This window comes from Corvus cornix, chromosome 20, assembly GCF_000738735.6.
Source record: "Corvus cornix cornix isolate S_Up_H32 chromosome 20, ASM73873v5, whole genome shotgun sequence".
Taxonomy (NCBI): Eukaryota; Metazoa; Chordata; class Aves; order Passeriformes; family Corvidae; genus Corvus; species Corvus cornix.
Window position 1 is genome coordinate 455,962 of NC_046349.1, and position 19,588 is coordinate 475,549.

Below are 19,588 nucleotides of genomic sequence, written 5' to 3' on the forward strand. Positions count from 1 at the left end.
CTGTGAACTGGACTGGGTAAACAACTTATACCAAAAAAAGAACAGGTTTTAGAAAGGTAATCTGAATCTAGCTTTTGCTGCAATAGCTATCTGGTAAAAGCAGTAACAACTTTTTTCCTCACCCAAACTTCTCCAAACCAAAGTCCATGGATTAGATCAACTCAGAATTTAGTTTTCATTAAGAAATAACAGTGTAAGTTAAGGTGGTTCCTCTTAAGTGAAATTCAGTTTTGCATATTTGGGATAAGGCAAACATTCACAAGCTTAAGACAGTTTCACATCACATATCTTATGATGGAAATCTATGATCCCAAGGATGATTGTCAACTAGGATATGCAGTTATTGTAAACAGACCCCCAAAGATGTTAAAACACAAAGATTTTACTTCTTTCAAAACTAACTGAAGATCTGAATACAAGTGATTTAGTTCTAATACTCTAGTCCTGACTAAAGTTGAACCATCACATGGGTTTCACGTTTAACCCCTCTGTGTTTAGAAAGAATTGGTTATGGCAGATTAATTCCTGATTTCATTCCTTAGAAACCTGCATGAGACAAGGATGTACCACACCAAAGCAAGAGAGAAGGAAAAAGCTGACTACACCAAAGTCTAAAACTAATTCCTCAAGTAAGAATTAAGAGGAAGTTTCTCAGAAGCCTGTTCATAGCCTCTTTCGCAGGAACACGGCAAGGTTTCTGTTTATGGGACCTGGATGCAATTGCAGAACCGTGTAGGCTGGAAGAGATTTCTGGAGGAGAGATTACTCTCCAAGCAAGAGTAATTTCAAAGCTGGATCCAGTTGTTCAGGGCCTTACGGATTTGAAAATCTCTAAGGATGTAGATTCGAGCATTACACACCATTCTCACTGCAAAAATAGTTTCCTTTTATCCAACGGGAATTTCCCTTGCTGCAAGTGGTATAAACAATGAGATTTTTAATCTGAAAATATCACAGACCAGAATAAAAAGAAAAAATCCAAAAGTATGTGTGGCTGCTACAGCCACATATCAGAACTCTTTAAAAATTCCCTTTCTAAAACTGTTTCATAATGAATAAGGAGTCAACTCAAGATACTTCACATTAAAGGCATAGTTGGAGCAGAAATTCATCTGGTAAATTTTTCAGGGCAGATGTTAATATATCAGAATAACAGGCTTAATATTAAATTGATTGCCAACTCTGAAAAACGTTCAATATTTTCCAGAAAAAGAACAGGTGAGGAACCATGCAGGACCTGAGTAGTTCTTGGGGTTTTAGGAGTTCTCCTTCTGTTTTCTATTTCTCTTAAAGAATTTTCCCCATACATGTTGCCAGGGGGACAAATTACTGAGCGCTTAAGAAAAACTAAAAGTCCTGGCCACTGAGGGCGGGGTCCTATGAGCTGCTCTTTGTTACCTGGGCTTGTGGGCTGTTAGTTCCCAGCATTTGGACAGAGAGAGGCTGGAAGGAATTCGTCAACACTGCAGGTTTCTGGTTTTTTTCGGCTGCCTTCCTTCTACCGGAGAGATCCCGGCATCCCAAGCCCGCCTTTCCCTGCCCTGCTGGCAGCTGGGCTGTGGCTGCCCTGCCCCCGCCGTTCCTTTGCAGTTGCTTTGAGCCTTTGCTGTTCTGTAGCTCCACATGCCCTGCCTGCCCAGACCTCCAGGGGGGGTTCCCGCTGCAGCTCCGGAGTTCGATACATCTCGTCTGCCACCTGGGATTTGCCAGCCTGCTGTTCCCAAGGGTCTGGCCGGACACCGGGATCGGCTGCCCAGCGGTTTGTGAAGCCTTTGTCCCATCCCTTCCCGGGATCCCGGGGCACCAGTGCCGCGTGCTCCCCGAGCTCGCTCCGGAGCGCCCCCTGCAGCCGCGGGGGAACCATCGCACCTGCCCTGCTCGCCGGGAGCCGCCAGCGCCCCTGCCGGCTGCGAGCGGAACTGCACCCGAGGGGAAAGGGCCTGACAGCCGAGAAGGCTGGCACTGGGTTTGTGATTGTTTGCTGCTACTGCCATAGTTATTGCTGTTTGTTTGCCTTGTTATACACACATAGATATATAATAATAAAGAACTGTTATTCCTGTTCCTCATATCTTTACCTGAAAGCCCCTTAATTTCAAAATTATAATAATTCGGAGGGAAGGGGGTTGCATTTTTTTTTTTTTTTTCATTTCAAGGGACTCTTGCCTTCCTTGGCAGACACCTGTCTTTCAAACCAAGACAGTAGTGCATCATCCCGTCTGATTCAGTCCAAGAGCAAATGTCTAGGGTACAGCAAAAGAAGAGCACCTGACAATAATTCCCCTTTGCCTGTACATCCACGTGTACTGCAGGCGGCGTCTGCCTCTCTCAAGTCCTGTGGAAGTTTCTTCCCCAGTGCACTGAAACACTGCTGTTCCTTGTGAACACAGAAGTTATTCTCAGGCTTTGTACTGCAGAACAGTAAGGCAGCCTTGCCCATGAAATCTTAGTGCCTCTCTCCTTCCTTTAGTCATGAAAATTATCAAGAGCTTGACCTATTATATACAGAGTACTCTTTCATCCCACTGTTACACCCCCCCCCCGCCCCCCCAAAAAAATATGCAATATAAAGTAACACACCCTGGAGATTATATCAAATAATCTCTTTCTGACAGCCCATTTGAACAGCTCTGAGCAGTCACAACTCCCATTGCCCACATGTGCTGTCCAGAGAAGGAACTTTCCAATGCCCTTGGCAAACATCAAGGGTTAGAACACCAGTCTCAACCCTACAAAAGCTTGATAATACCTTCTCTAAAGACACTAATTTCACCTGGAGATAAATTATCAAATATTTTTACTTGGTTTAGTATTTCTTCTCTGTAACATTGCTTGCACATTTCTCCCGTATTAACCTTTAAGCAGAATTTAAGCTGATGCAGGCATCTCAGACATAAAATGAAAGCCTTAGTTACTTCTGATTTGATTTTATTCACTCCAACATTACTCTTTTTTCCTCCCTTTCCAAGCTTCATTGCCATATTCTTTTGGAAAATGGCACCCTGTGTCCAGTATTGCAGTGTTATAGCTGTGGTATCTAAAAAAATCCTCAGAAAATATTTTAAATGTTCTGAAGAAGGGTAGTCGTAAGATGTAAGAAAGACTGTATTAGTCAGGTGAGTTGTGGTACAATCAGGTGCCAGACCCAATTGTAAAGAATATCATCTTTGTTTAAGCCGCCATGAGGGAACCAAAGTGTGGATACTCTTTTGAGCCTTGTCCACAGCAATTTCAGCTAATGAGTTTTAGCTGACCAGTGGAGAGGTCTGAGATCATCCACAGAACACAGGACATTTAGTTATCTGTGAAACCTCAGTAATATGATTACTCTGGATCATAGTAACACTTTAGAAGTAAAACGATAACAACCCACCTTACCACCAAACACTTCCTCAGCACCTCAAGAGTCCGATTCAGTCTTGGGCACAGCTGTGCCCTGCTCAGGAGCAAGGTGCCTCCAGGGAGACACAACGTCCTTGAGACCATGTGCTCACACAAGTGACCGTGAGGGGTTAGCTCAGCAATACCAGCAGACTACACCACTCCACTCCCTACTCTTTCAAACTCCAAATATCTCAAGGATTTTCAGATTAAGGTCATAGCTTTTATTTAATGAACTGGAAATAATGACATGCTTCTGTGACCAGATGCCCTTCTGCAGGTCAGGAGCAGATGTTGAACACAACTCAAAAGCACAATTCACTTGAGCAGTTTATGAGTTAAAGTTAGTGAAGTTTGTCTTTACAATTCAGTAAAGAAATGTTTAGCAAGGTGCTAAATCGGCCTAAAATGGCAAGAAATTAATTGTCAATAAATATGCAAATAAAATAAAGCACAGGTAATAAACTACAAACAAATAGTACCTGTATGCTGAAATCATGTCCAGTTTCCATGAATCCAAAACCTTCTGCTTTTCTAACTCCTGTGGAGCAATCCCAAAACAACACTATTGCAACTGGTTGGTATATTAATGTAATATTATTTCTGTAGTAGATGCAGCTGGAACTACCACCGGAGCATAAGAAAATGCCACCATCCCAGCTAATCCCAGACAAAGAGGGTATATATGGTCTTGCTGTCCCAGAAGTTTTAATACTCCAATCACAACCTGAAAACACCAGACACAAGGTGAGGCTGTATATCCTGAGCTGCAGAAACTGTATTTGACTTTACCAAGTATTTCTACTATAATATTTTGTTGAGAAGTTGCACTGATTTTCCCAATGAAAACTGATCCAAGGGGCCATTTTAGCCTGCCAGGCTGCATATACCTACTCCACCATTGAAAAGGATTTCTCTTGTGAACAGAGCTCTAGAGCTAAGCTTACAAAGCCCCATGAACAACATTATGATGAAGTGTTAACTGCAGAATAAATCAGCTTAAATCCAGGGATTCGTTCCAGCAGATTAAGAACTCGATGCCAAAGAGGAGGTCCTGCTCCTATTTTAGAAATATCTCACTTTGTTTTGAGCCTGCCACCCACTATTTCCATTTGGTGGTCTTAGTCCTTTTATCAAAAGAGACAGTGAATAGTGGGTTCACATACACGCCATGCTGCTAAGACTGTGCTTCCATCATATCCTCTTCAAAGACATCTTTTTGAAACTGAGGAGCTTTGATCTGTTTATCATTCTTTACAAGAAACTCATTGCACATCTTTGATCAATCACATCAACCTTTTCAGAATCTCTCCCAGTTTCACTGGGTCTTTGAGAGCAATGGGACTAGAACTCATGCAGCACTCACAACACAGGCGCACTGTGAGCTTACACACCACTGTTTCCTAGTTTGATCACCATTATTTTTCCACCAGCATTTAACTTTCAATTTGCTTTTCTAAACTGTGAGATAATATTTTGATAGAACTGCCTATTATAACCCTCAGTTCTGTCTCTGACTGGAAAAGCAATTCAGAGCTCATTGCTGTACACATACAGTGGGGGCTGTTCTCCAGCTGCATTACTTCACTATGCTGAATTTAAAATGCTGCTTTATCACTTAGTACCACAGGATTTTTTTCATGTTTCCTCAAACCTAACTTCCATTTACTATGATAATGTATGTTTGCTGATAAAAATAAATTTGTTGCCTGTCTTCTGCTTATTTTTCTGACTTTGACTTCTCTGTGCTTCTGGCTTCCATATCATTCTCTGGCACTGGTTAGTATTGTGAAAATACTGTATAAAATAAATCTTCCGTCTGTCTGATTTATAGCTGTATTTTTACTGGATATCCCAACAGTCCTCATGGTCTCAGAAATGCCAGTTATTCTTCACTCACCTCCTGCACCAGTCATCCTTCCATAAAGCTTTATTACTTCCCTTTGTCCTCCCAGTGGCTTCTTTCCGAGGTGCAAAGTCCTAAACCATTTAATGTCTCCTTCCGTCTTCTAATTCCATGCCTTTGCTCTCTCATCAGCTCTCTCTTTTCTAGCTCTCTTATACTCAAAAAATTTGCCAGATTATGCTGATAATGAGCTCCAGTGTTGATTATTCCTATGATTTCACTGTTTTATAGGACTTTCACACTTCCTCAGGGAGATAGAGTTTCTCTTTAGAAGTGTGCCTTAATGCTGCCACAAACCTTCATAAATGTGCATGCAACCTTTGACATAATGCCCTGCTTCCCCTACCACTCCCAGAGCTGGGAATTTCATTAAAAAATATTTTATTACATAATTTTAAATTTAAGATGCTCGTATGCTTCTCTCTTGACCTCAAGTTGACTTCAACTTTGATTTTTTTTTTATTAGCCCTTTTATGTACATTTGCTCCATTTGAGTATGAGCTACACGAGGTTAGTACCTAGGAGCTGCGAAAAGTGTCCATCCACTGCAGAGAAGTCCTACACTCCTCTCCTTGTTCAAGAGCTTTTATGAAACGAAGGGTGCAGAGGGAATCATCACAGGCTCAGGCATTAATTTCTTTTCAAAACAATGGCTTGATCTGGTTTAGTTGAGTAAGTTCATCATGGTCTCTTTCTAGGCTGTACTCTTGGTCTTCTTGGACCCTTCAGGCAATGCTTCTTATGTTGATATTAATACAGTGAAGTCAGAGATCAGTTTCTTTGATCTATCTGAACCTCCTGTCTAGCACAGGATAACACATTTTTCTCCACAGTTCTTTCACCAAACCACACATTGGGATTAAGTAGTCTTGTTTCTCTTGAGATCTTTTGAGTCAGCATGGAATAACTTTGCATTTAATGAAGGGACCAACACTTTGCATTGCAGCCCAGTACACTGGCACCTGACACATTCCCGTTAAATATTCACCTCAGTCAGAGGTTAAATGTTTTCATTTTCCTTCAAATGAAGATGCAGTCAGGGGAGAAACCAAGGAAGAGGTAAAAGCTCCAAGGCTACTTCTCCTGCAATGCCTCTACAGCCAGTTTGGAGTAAAATAGAACCCTCACCATTACTGATTGAAAGCTGTTTTCTACCTTCTATTATGCAATCAGCAGTAATAAAAGTCATCACTCTTCATCTAGCCACTGCATGAGAAAGACAGCACAGCACTGCTCAACCAAGCTTCTCACCGGGTCAGTGGTGACTGTGAATGCAGGTGCTCAGAGGAAGAAGCAGCAGCTGTCAATGTTAAGATGTGACTGTTGATCCCTTAAAAATGAGGAGTATACAGGCATGCCAGTAAAACAAGGACGGAACTTTCTAACAGCTGCCCAGAAACCACTGCAGGCCAGACAAGAGAAGAGAGATCCCCCTCCTACTGCAACTGCACCCAGGAGCTTGGAGCCACCAGAAGATGCTAGGAGGAGAGTACCTCTGCTCCCCACAACATGGCTTTCCCTGTACCTCTGAGCCACACAGATTATTGAACCCTGCTGCAGGGAAGCAGAGACTGTGGGCATGGAACAAGTCCCTTGATGGATGGAAAGGTGAATGCCAGTCTTGAAAGCTGAGGTCCCAGACCCTGGAATCACTGCTGCTCAGAAACCTTGGGGTTTTTTTAAAAACACAAAAGAAAATTTGAGTCTAGTGATTTAGGATATGATAAAAATACTTCAGACTTCACTAAATGAAATATTTAAAGATCAGGATTTAAACTCTGTGAGCCTTTCCTTACAGAACATTTTGACAATACAAAGACTGTATTTGCTTAAGTCATTTTTAGGCCAACAAGGTGACTTAGGATGGCTTCTACATAAGCAGTTCATTTTAATGGGGAGACATGATAAAAATAGCAGCATAAGTGCCATGTTTATAATCAATCCATAGCCCAGAACATTTGAAGGCTAGAGATCTGAGGAAACATTAATACATCACATCAAGGAATAAAACTACTGAAAAGCAAGATATCTGCATTACACTTCTCAGTTCAGACAATGCTCAGGTAACGAATTAAGCTTTCTGGTGCAATGTGTTTCGAGCCACTTCAATTTTTTTCCCCAACAACTACTACCAAAGAGAAAGCAGAGAGACTCATCTTCTGGAAACCTCCCTAAATGGCTGAATAATGTCTGCCTAAACAGTTCTTATTTTACAAAAATGAAGTACTGACAGTATTTCTCCTGCCTTTATACACTGTCTTAAACTCGTATTTCTATTCTACTATGAATTTCTTCAAAGGTTACTATACCATACAATGGACTTTATCCTATTTCTTATTTCTTCGTTTCTTAGAAGGGATCACAGGCTTCTCTGGCTGTTTTATTGCTTTTATTGTTAAGAAACTCCTGTCTCTATTAAAGAAAAAGGAAACAATTAAAGTCAAGGGGGAAAAAGTGGTTATCTTTTGTAAGGCCCAAGGAAAAACCTGGATTATTCTTCCACTACTGACGAAAAAAGATAATATAGTGCTCAGTGAATGCCTCCTCCATCTGTCTGAGAAATCCTATGCAACACCCTTTCCAAAGCTGGCATTTGAAGGCTGTCTTGTCCTTGTTTTGCAACCTCAACAAAACATTTTTTAAACAAGGGAAAAAGAAGATTAAGGTTTTTTTCCCCAGACCAAACCAGCTCGTGAGGACACTTCCTGCAGCTCAGCCCCAAGGGACACAAGCACTCAGCTCACTATCCCTTCCCAGAAGCTTCTTCTGCTCTGCCTCCAGCGCTGCACATTCCCATCTGCTCTTCACTGCTGATGCTGGAATTCCTACAGAAATTCTGCTCCCTTCAGGATATCACAGTTAATTTAAAAAAAAATAAATTTAAAAAAAAAAAAAAGGGCAGAATGACAGACTTCTTAGACATTTTAAGAAGTCACCGCACTGCCAAGGAAAACAATGTTCAGTAAGGAATTATCATTTTCTAACACCTAAAACCACTGCCAGAAATGGAATGCATTCACGGGGAACAGGCACAAGAGCCCCATCCCAAGAAACCAACTGGTGAGCTCTGCAAATAGTTTTAAAGACATTTTTATACTGGAGTGAGTGCAGCATACATATAATTATAATGGCCTAGAATTCCCCTTGAAAACACTTCATTTAGGCAATTACTACCAAATGTTACAACAAAAGCCATTTCTCACAGTGTAAGCTCAATCACTATCCAAAGGGCTTGACGGATTCATTACCCTTGCGAAGCTTCTGGAGTACACGTGACCAGGCAGCCCTGGTGCTGACACACTTGCTTCCCAGATTTCAAGAACTGCTCAATACCTGGATACAAGACTGTCAGGCTACCTAAAATTTGGAAATCGTTGCCAACATTCCTATACCTTTACAAAGAATTAGTGAAGACAATAAGGAAGTACACATCACACAAAATGTACCAATTCATACTCAACATCAACAGGAAACAAAACAAACAAAACAAAACAAGCAAAAAAACATTTGGTAAGAAGGGTACAAGAAGTCTCCATTACTGCTCTGGTATGACGGTCTCAGGCCAGAGAGGGACCAGAAAGGTGGATAACATTAAGATTGGAAAAGACCTCTAAGATCATTCAGTCCAATCTTTAAAATACTAAATCGTAAAAAATCTTCCATCTACCACCCAAAGTATAGATATATCAGAAAGCGAGATTTGGGGGGAGGGGAGGTGTTGCTGCCTGCTCCGCGGTAAAAGCTGTGAGTATTTCCACAGGGAGGGGGAGGGCGATAAGGAAGATGGCATTTCTTATGCTGCACCTCCACCTCTATGCTTGCCAGCATGCCAACACAGAAGTTCAGAAGACCCAGGATAGCCCCCAGGGAAATCAGATCAACAAAGGTTTTTAACTTCCTTGCAGTCTGGGGCAGGAACTGGAACACTGGCTGAGTGACAATCACTTTTAAGGCAAGTTAACACCTCTGAGTAACCATCACAGACCTGAGATGGCTCCTTCCCTTGGAGCACAGCCACAGAGAAATCAGTTAGCAATTACTGTGACAAAAGAGTCTGGTCACAGATCTTCTGACCACATGAAATACGTCCAGACAAGCACGTATTCAAATACCAGGACAACAAAAATCAACCCGGCTTTAAGTTTTTTAAAGACCGTCTCCAGCTGCAAGCATCACACTTTCCAATTCCACATCAATAACACTTTTGCATGTTGGAAACAGGAAAAATGCTCATGGTTTCCATTTTCTAAGGTTTCAGCTGCTACCAAAGAGATCAGAGAAAAAGCTTTTGAGGTGGAGGTGTCTCCTGAAGCTTGGCTGACAGCAGGGCGGACTTTGAGTTGTTTGGGGCATTTTAGTAGAAGATTAGAAAAACTCTGTGATCCCTTGAAATCACAGACAACTTGTCTCTGGCTCCTGCCTCATGTGGTCAGCCCCACAACTGAGTCCAGGGGCGGGATAGCCATGAGCTCCAAGTCCATTTAAAACCAGTTACAAATACAGAAATTAAGTGTCCAAAAGGTACTGAATACCTGGGCAATGGTTCTGCTCAGTGTGGACAAAAGAATATTTTAAACCTTTACTCTCTTATGAGCCACCATACAGCAGCGTTCCCAGGCTGGGGTACGCCTGGATCTCTACAGCACACAGCCCATATTGCTGCTGCTCTCTGCGGTGGAGGCCTTGCTTTTTCTTCAACGTGGCACTGGGAAAAAACAATATGGCATTTAAGCAGAGATGACGTGAACTACTTCATGAGCTCTTTTGTACAAACAAAGCTACAGCTCCCCCTGTGCTTTTGCATTCACTCTGCTGGAAAAGTCCAGCTCTTTTGCAACTTAGACATTTGTGCTGAAATCTTGACAATGACAGGTCAGTAACTGAAAAATGCCAGTTGAGAGCCCTAGATTATGCCAACTCTTCAGTTACAATAATTCAGTTCTATGGCACAGCAGCATGAATGAGCACAGTGCCCAACACTACCAAGTCACATTGTGGCCGGGGAGACAATCCAGGCTACAGCCCAGCACTACAGGCTAACACAGGTGAGCCAAGGTCTCACCAAGGAGACATCCTGACAGACAGTCTTCTAAGCAACAACTCCTTCCTTTTGTTTCTTACATCATCAGAGCAGCAGCTACAGTGGTTGCATTATATAGGCATTGCACAGTTTAAAATGCTGAATATAATATCCCTTCTCTTAAAGCAATGTCCTCACTGTGAACCAGCAGCCCTGCAGTCCTACAGTTCTGCTCTCAACTCCAAAGTACTCCTGGACCCCCACAGGCACTGCAACCTCACAGCAGCATGACCATGCTCACCTGTGTGGGGATGGAGCAGAGAGGCCACTCACTGACAGGTGACCTCACAGACTATTTGATAAACATGAATTGGCAGGAATACCTGCTGAGTGTTCCATCCACCTACTGCTAGAAGCAACAAAAAAATATATCTCTTACTCATTTTTTTTTAAAAATAATTAATGTTTCCAATTAACTACTTTAAAAATGTCAGGAAAGAATAGTTTTATTCTATGGCTGAGCTAATACACATGAAGATTTTCACCAAGTCCTGTGCCTTTCTTTAGGCTGGCTGATGGATAAAGCCCAATTGCATTGTAAAATGAAAAAAAAATCTTCCCTGGATTTTCTGAGGGCCATATGATATGTATTTGATAATCTTTTCATCCAAGCTAAAGGAGGAAAGTTTAATTTGTAACAAGGGTCGTTTCTTTCTGGAAAACGTATCAGAATGATCTACATAAGGAAAATAGCAAATATAGAGCTCTTATAAAATGGTTAAAAACACTTCTTTGTCAACCGTGCAGCATGTCCTTTCTCAAGACTCCCAGCACTATAACATTAGTTCTCCACCAAGGCAGAGACAAGCCATGCAGCACTTGAGCTGGCAGCACAGAAAAGCAGACTTAAACCACTCCCCAGGCCCCACCTTCTACCATCTGGACAAAGCACAACCCAAACACAAGCCCTCCTTTTCCAATCCAAGTCATAAAACTATACAAATCAAGTTTTTCTTTCTGCCTGTGCAAAGGTAGAAATACCTCCACAACCTGAACCCCAGCCCCTGCCCCGATTTTACTGGCTAAGTAATAAATTTTAAAACTACCACAGCCAAAAGAAACCATTAAAAACATAAGCACCTAACTTCAGTTTCCCCACAAAGACAGTCCAAAAAACCCCTCAGGAGAAAACTACTTTGTGTGACAACAGTACTGGAGAATCCAGGCAAATTTTCAAGAACAGATCTGAAAAATCAATTTAGTGAACAGAAATTTCATTAAAGATATATATCCCATGTATTTAGAAAACTTAAATGTACCCAGACCCCAAATAATTCTAGAATTTACAAAATGCTATAGGGTATCAGTAGCAAAATTTGTGAATTTCCATTTACATTTTTAAGGTATTTATGATGCTTATAAATAAATTAGAACAAAGTCCATATATAGGATAAAAAGTATTACTAGACCCCTATTAATTTACATAAATACACTAAAGCCCCTCCTTAATCACTGTCTTTGTTTAAGGAAATCCAGATGTTAACCCAGAGTCAGACTGTTTACCCGCCTCAGCCCAGGAAAACCATCCAAGACACAATCACAAAATTGACTGAATTAGTACCTGGTGTAATTCATACACCAAGCCACGCTAAGCTAACTACAGCATCAAACATGACAATATGAAATAGGAAGTGCATGCACAGACACATTGCCTCAGTCTAGACTAGTTCAGCCTGTAAGGCTGCAGTTTCAGTCAGCAGCAGCAAGCACAGACATATGCACTTACCTGACTAAACTGATTCTAATTAAACCCCCGCATTGGTGTACTGCCAGTACAAGACCACTAAATCAGCGTTAATTTGTAATTTGTTGGGCTCATTTCCAGTCCAAGCTGTTTGCAGACTGGGCTCACTGCGGGGCAGGAGTGCCAGAGGGGCACAGGACATGCAGAGCCTCTCCCTAAGCAGCGTTCACAGCAGACAGAACTGCCGCACAGTCAACACCGGGAGAACTTGGGAAAACCCTGAGTGGGAAAGCCCCTGCCTAGACTAACATTCAGCTGAATGCAGACCACAGAGGGTGGGCATAAGTGTTTATTTTTCCCAGGGAGAGAGACTGCAAGGAGCCTTTTGCAGCACTCTGCTATACACTGTATTCATAAAGTCCGGAAAAAGGGGCAACGAGCAGAGTGAAAGTCTCCTTACCATACAATCTGTTCTGAGAGCAAAGAGAAAAGCTGGCTGAAGATCTGCGGAAAAAACCTCTGAGAGTAATAATGGAGAAATAAAATAACAGACTAAATTCAGCACAGCAGTCTGAAGATAAATGGTCCTTATTTCACATATAGAGTGGTGTACTCCAAATTGATCATTAACATTCAGAAAGTCTTGCTGGAGTCACAACAGACTGATTAAAGCATCAGCTCAAAGTCATTCAGTGCATGAAAAAATAATGTTAGAAAATTATTAGTAATAAAACTACCATATAAAAATATAGAATGGCTGCATCTTAAATCCTGGATGTAGTGCCTGCTCCTTCCTTTCAAGAGGACATAATGGAAGGGAAAATATTTTTTTTAAAGGAAAAAAGGTTTGAAAATATGAATGAGGAATAATCAATCAGGCTAGGGTTCTTCTGCCTGGAAACAGAGATTGCTGCAGTGACATATGACAGAAACCTGTAAAATCATCAGTTGAATGGAGAAGGTAAATCGAGATCAGTTCTTCACTGTGTCCAAACCATCCAGCAGCTGAGATAGGAAATGAAGCCAGCAGCTGTCAAGTTCAAAACAAAACAGAGGTAGTTAGCACCAACAAGGTGATTCTGTGCTCTGGAAAAATCTCCCTGGGATGTGGCAGTGCCATACATTTCAGTGGATGGGAGACACAGGCTATAGTTCACAGAAGAAAAATGCATTAATCATGAACAAAATAAAAGCAAACAACATCTACCTCTTGACATTCTACAAATGACAAGAGACAAGAGGACCATCAGGTGAAGGCTTCTATTATACATCCTGACCTTATGCTCTTCTCTTTTTGGTCACTTTTAGAAAAGAACAGTGTTCTTACACCATAAAAATCAATTATGTCTCTGGTACTCCTCAGCCCTTTTGTGAACTCACTCAGCCTACCTACCTGGCAAAAGCTGATCTTCTGGGGAGATGAGGACACAGAGGGGCTGGATTAGTGCTCTGATTATTCAGCAAACTGAACTGGATCAGGAAAACCTCCAGTAAATGCTGAAGGTGGTACAAGAGAGGGCAAGAATATGCCAGTCCTTTTGCATGGCAGCCAGTCTTTAGATCAGTTTAAGATGTGTAACACACAGCTTCATCACCAAAACAGAGATTAAAAGGAAGCAGCTGACTGCCTATCTTCTCTGTTCAAACACACAGGTAAAAGTCACAAATCCAGCTCTTGTGGGGGGAATAAAAGTGCTGGTTTCACATCTTTAGTCCATCTGGTAACTACAAAGAGAGTCTGCTTTATACATGGCTGAATAGTAAAGGTTACTTCAAAATTAAACATTACATTTATAACATCTACTGTTCTTATATTATGTAAAATAAGGAAAACCCCTTCGGGGAACTAAACCCTTTGTAAATACAGAAATGCATCCAAGTCTAGGAAGGACAATAGTCAGATGAAAACAGAGCTATTCCTTCCATGCTTCCCACAGCATCTGCTGAATTACTGCAATAAATGGTGCTATACCAGTCACAGAATACAAGGAGATATGACCAGATGAAAAACGGTGAGTGATCAATAAGATCATTAAAAATCCAGCAAATCCCATTTACAATCCAGAATTTACAAGAACACAACTGAAGACCAAGTGAGGTTATGGAAGTCTCTCTTCAACTCTGCTTTGCACAGTAGAAGGCACAGTCGCCCAACCCTTTCCACAGCAGGACCAAATCACAACTGCTTGGCTTAATAACTGACCTGGCTGGCCAGAACACTGGGAGTTTCGGGGGAAAGCAATACAGGATTTTATTATTCCTCCCAAACCACATTCACATGAACATGAAACCACTGAGGGGCACGGAGACACCTATCAGGAACACTAACATTACACAAGGAAACAGTACCAAACCGCTCCTCTGGAACCATCACAGGTTAAACCAGGCCATAATATTCACAGAGACAAAATAGCCTGAGCCAGCCCTGCACAGTGCCCAACATTGGCTTAAGCAGCACAGACATATTTACTTGTATCCAAGACACAGCTGACACAAGAGCACAAGATAAGCCCTGCTCAGGGCGGGTTATGGTGTTAGCACTGCCTATGGAAACAGAACTGAGGGTTTGGCTTCACCATTTTCCAGGAAGCAACTAAGCTACTGTTTGTGAGAATGACAATTAAGTAATTAAAAATTAAACCCCCTAGTCTCTTCTTACACATAAAAAACAACCACCCCTCCCCCCCCCAATTTAAAACTGAATTGCTTTCTCTTTTGTTTTTATCTTTGTCCTTGAACTATACTATGACTGTAGTTTTTTGTGCTTCTTACTGAAATAGCTATATATTTCTACTTTGCTGTAATGTTTACCTTGAGCATACAACAGAGGAATGTTTAAAAAAAAAAGTCTCAGAAGTATTTTTTAAAAAATTTTCTAGTATATCCTTAAGGAACCAAAACACATGTTGTACATAATAAAGCCTCTGAAATCTAAAGGTACCACTACACTTACACTTTCCAATGAAAAACACTGAGGACTGTGGCATGTATGACCAATGTGACATATGAGCTGCAAATGGGAGCACTGGAGGGTTTCTGAAGGTAATCTGAGATTAGAAAAATGCAAATCAAACATGGTTATTAATTTCAATTAATTTTTAACCTCAGATGCAGAATGAGTAGCTAGGAAAATAGTTACAGGCTCCAATAATGCTGCTTGCAGTAGTTGTATAATTTTCATTGTATAATATTGTTTAATTTTCATTGTGTAACATTTCCAGCTTTTATCTTTGCAAACACCTCCATACCAGGCAAATATAAGGCACACGAAGCTGCTGCCCTAAGACAAGGTGCCTTGTGTGCCACACCAGTTTCAAAATCCAAACAAATAATTGAAACTGGAACAGTCATTGCCCATCTTGAGCTCCCTCAACAATCCCCAGTCCAGTGGTCAATAATCCAGATGAATCCTACTGATCACCTTGCTTCTTCCCCAGTTAACTAAGCGAGACATCTGGTAAGCTCTGCTTACCTAGCCCAAGGAAATTATTGTACTAGAAAACCTTGATACTAGTTTTAACTTGAGCTCCTTGACTTTACATCACCTTTTTTCTTTTCCCCCCAGACTGATACACTGCTGCTAAACCTGGTTTGCCAGGCTCCATCATTTGGAAGACTGTTGTTTCTACAGACAAGGCAAAGCAGAAGCTAAAGCAATGAGCCTCCAAGTCCTCTGAACACGGGATGCTCACAAGCATGCCTGACGCACGTAGCAGAAGCAGATTCTTCACAGAATGGCTTGGGTTGGGAAGGACCTTAAAGCTCCCCCAGTTCCAACCCCTTGCCATGGGCAGGGACACCTTCCACTAGACGAGGTTGCTACAAGCCCTGCCCAACCTGGACTTGAATACTTCCAGGGAGGGAGCATTCTTCTCCACTTGGAACCCCCATTTATCTCATCACCTCAGTATTCAAGCACAAAGACTCTTGGGTTTCCCGGACACAACCCCCCGATCCCTACTAGACAGTTCCTGTTCTCCGGAGCAAACACGCATGTGGCCAAGCCCCAATCTCACAGCAATTCATGGTGTGACCACACTTTATGACACGACTGCACACCGGCTCCAACCTCCTCAGACTTGAGAGCCACCAAAGAACGGTACAGACCCCAGGCTCTCAATCAGCAGTGCAACACCCCGAGGCAGTGCCATGAGCCGCCAGCCTCCCAGCAGCCAGGACAGGGCTCACAGCCTCGCTTGTTTTGTAATATCCCATCTTCTGTACTGCTGTTTATAACGATGCTCTTTAAGATAGCAGAAGCCTCTGATTTTGCTACAGTGTTTTCAATTCCTGTTGTGACTTATACTAAATACAAAATATTTCTTAAATAGAAAAAAGAGACATGATGATTCAAATCAACAAAATTTTTTAAAAGCTATTCCCTTTCCATTCATATTCCGACAAGGCTGGGCCGAATTAAAGATAAACACCCAGTTTGCGTTGTCTGAAGTAAATAATGCAAACGAGAATTCTGACATCTGAACACCCGGAAGAAAAGCTATAAATGAGAGAAAGCAGAACGCCCGACGCACTCCCGTCCCTTATTTACATGAAAAAACCATCTCCGCAATAACCTCGGGCACTTCCGAGGCGTTTCCCCCGCTCCCAGCGCAGCCCGGCGTGACGAGGATCGTTTCCCACTCGCAGCGGGGGGAGCGGGTCCCTCCACCGGCGCCTCACAGCGGGGCCGGGCTGCGCTGAGCCCCCCCTCAGCGGCGCCTCTCGGCGGCGGCACCGACCTCCTCGCGGCGAAACCACCCCCGGCGGCGCCGGGGCCGGGGCGCGGCGGGACACACGGTGACCGCGGGCGCGGCTGCCCTCGACCCCAGCCCGCCCGCCGTTGTCGCGTGGCACCTACTGCCCAGGGGCAGCCACGCATCCCAAAGCCGCGGCGGTTCCGCGGGGTCCCGGGGGGTCCCGTGGGGCCGGCCCAGGGCTCACCTGGACCGCGGTACCTCCGCACTCCGCCCGCCGCGGCACGGAGCGCTCTGCGCCTGCGCGGGGCCGCCTCTGCGCGGGGTCGGGACTACAAACAACATGGCGCCGCCCCCCACCGCCCTCGGGCGGCGCCTCTCGCAGCCTTCCCCTCCCGCCGGCAGATGGCGCCGCCTCGCTGTGGGCGCCCGCCGGGCCCCGCCCCGGCCGTGAGGGCACCGCGGGCGGAGCCGGGGCGGAGCCGGAGCCGGGGCGGAGCCGGAGCCGGGGCGGAGCCGGAGCCGGAGCCGGGGCGGAGCCGGAACCGTGCCGGGGCGGAGCCGGAGCCGGAGCCGGAGCCGGAGCCGGAGCCGGAGCCGGAGCCGGAGCCGGAGCCGGAGCCGGAGCCGGGGCGGAGCCGGAACCGTGCCGGGGCGGAGCCGGGGCGGAGCCGGAGCCGGGGGCGGAGCCGGAGCCGGAGCCGGGGCGGAGCCGGAACCGTGCCGGGGCGGAGCCGGAGCCGGGGCGGAGCTGGAGCTGGAACCGTGCCGGGGAGGAGCAGGAGCCGGAGCCGGGGCGGAGCCGGGCCGGGCCGGGGCTTGCGACGCCGGGGGGGTTGGCGTTGCTCGATAGGGTGAGCTTTGAGCACGGCTGCCCCTCCGTCCCCGCTTGGGGGCTGCAGCCATCCCTATCCCACAGCGAGCTCGCTGCCTGTCTGGCGTTTTGGGCAGCGCTCCGTGGAGGGCGGGTGCTATCCTCCACCTCTTCCTGCCTTTCCCCCTCTCCAGGAACGTCTCCAGGTGGAAACACTCGCTTTGCAGGGTAGTGTGGCATCCCCAGCGGTGGGATCCCTTTCGTCTTACCCTCGGTACGGCCCTACCCTAAACATTTAGGATTGAGGTCTTTCCCAAACCTAACCCGTGCCCTAGTTTCTGGTGCCACCCTGTGGTCCTGCGAAATGCTTTTACGTTGGATCTTCAATAACTAAAGGCTGAATAGCGATGGAGTAGGCGAGATAGAACGGAGGCATGTGTAGGTAAATAATTCCCGAGCATGTTCCCAGTAGACTGAGATGAGAGTTGGGCTCTTCTCCCAGGGAACAAATGACACGATGAGAAGAAATGGCCTCAAGTTGTGCCACGAGAAGTTTAGACTGGATACTAAGGAAAATTTCTTCACTGAAAGAGCGGTCAGATACTGGAACCTGCTGCCCAGGGCAGTAGTGGAGTCACCGCCACTGGAAGAGTTCAAAAGGCGTGTGGATGTGGCACTTGGGGACATGGTTTAGTGGTGAACACAGTGGCGCTGGGTTAATGATGGCCTAAGAGGGATTTTCTAAATGTAATGATTCTGTAATTAGAAAAGAAAGAGCACTGAAGACATCATGTGGGTGGGTGGAAGCCTCAGGTGTGGCTGGTCAGGGCCACGAACGTCTATTACTGCACCTTGGACTTCAGAAGTACCTCCCAGAAGTTCTCACACCTGGAATTGGTAGATTCCCCTTACACCACTCTGTCCTGGTGCCCTTGAACAAGTCTTGGAGCAGACACCAGTTCAGGCAGACCACACTGTATTGACTGTGCCTCCCTACGAGGACCAGGACTTTCTTTGAGATCCCTCTTCAGAAGTGTGCCGGAAGTGATCACTGGGCACAAGCTGAACATGCTGGCTGAGATGGCCCCATGGTGGACCTGAGTGTACCCATAGAGGCCTGAATGGCCCTGACCAGCCTCACCTGAGAGCCCCACCCTCGGGGAAGTCCCATTCCCGCTCAGCCCAGTGCCCTCCTCCCTGCCTCAGTTACAGAAAGGTGCTTGTCTCCAGCTGTGCCTTCTCAGCTTGGCTCTGGATGGACCTTGGCTTTTAAATAGCTTGTCCCTTGGGCAGACCCCTACAATGTGTATTATACCCCACCAACTTTATCCTAATTGAACAATTAATTTTTAATTACATCTTTTTAACTTCTGTTTCATATAGGTACTTTTTCATATAAAAGCCATTAAGAAATAACAGGCTGAGTACTATCTGCCCCATCTTGCACAGGATTAAGCATAATTCCAGCTCTTTGTAATACCTTTGAGCTTGCCTGGGCTACCGAGAACTAGAGGGGAAGTAAGAAGGGTAAGTGTGGACTTGTGCAGGCATTATAAGCAGAAACATCAATACTGCTGCTTACATTTTTAGGGATTATGTTGAACAGAGGTGGAAAGAGGGTGATTTCCTGCCACAAGACTGTAAATCATTGCACTGGCTCTCCCACCCAGGAAGCTGTTTTTTGGGTCTCTGGTCCCCACACTGTCCTTGCTGTTGTCTACATGGATTAGGTGCTGGAGCATATCCAGAGAAGGGAAATGCAGCTGGCAAAGGTTTTGCAGCACAAGATCACGAGGAGTGGCTGAGGCAGCTGGAGGGGGTCAGCCTGGAGAAAAGGAGGCTCAAGTGAGACTCTGCAACTCCCTGACAGGGGGGTGGAGCCATGCTCTTCTCTCGGCAACAAGTGACAGGGTAAGAGGAAATGGCCTCAAGTTTCTACCAAGGGAGGTTTAGACTGAATATTAGGGAAAATTCCTTCACTAAAAGGATAGTCAGGCATTGGAACAGGCTGCCCAGGGCAATGCTAGAG

At 44.6% G+C, this 19,588-nt stretch overlaps 1 protein-coding gene across 4 annotated transcripts in view; it reads right to left on the reverse strand.

Annotated features, from left to right (window-relative positions):
• NDRG3 (NDRG family member 3) overlaps positions 1–17,088 on the reverse strand; it is a 64,829-nt gene extending 47,741 nt beyond the window's left edge. For 2 of the 4 annotated variants that reach the window (XM_039563374.1, XM_039563373.1), the window contains exon 1: positions 16,993–17,087. The gene's annotated coding sequence lies outside the window, so the exon portion shown is untranslated. Of the gene's footprint in view, positions 1–16,992 lie in introns of all 4 variants that reach the window. The other 2 variants (XM_039563371.1, XM_039563372.1) reach the window with 2 other exon arrangements.
• Between the last annotated feature and the right edge of the window lie 2,500 nt (positions 17,089–19,588).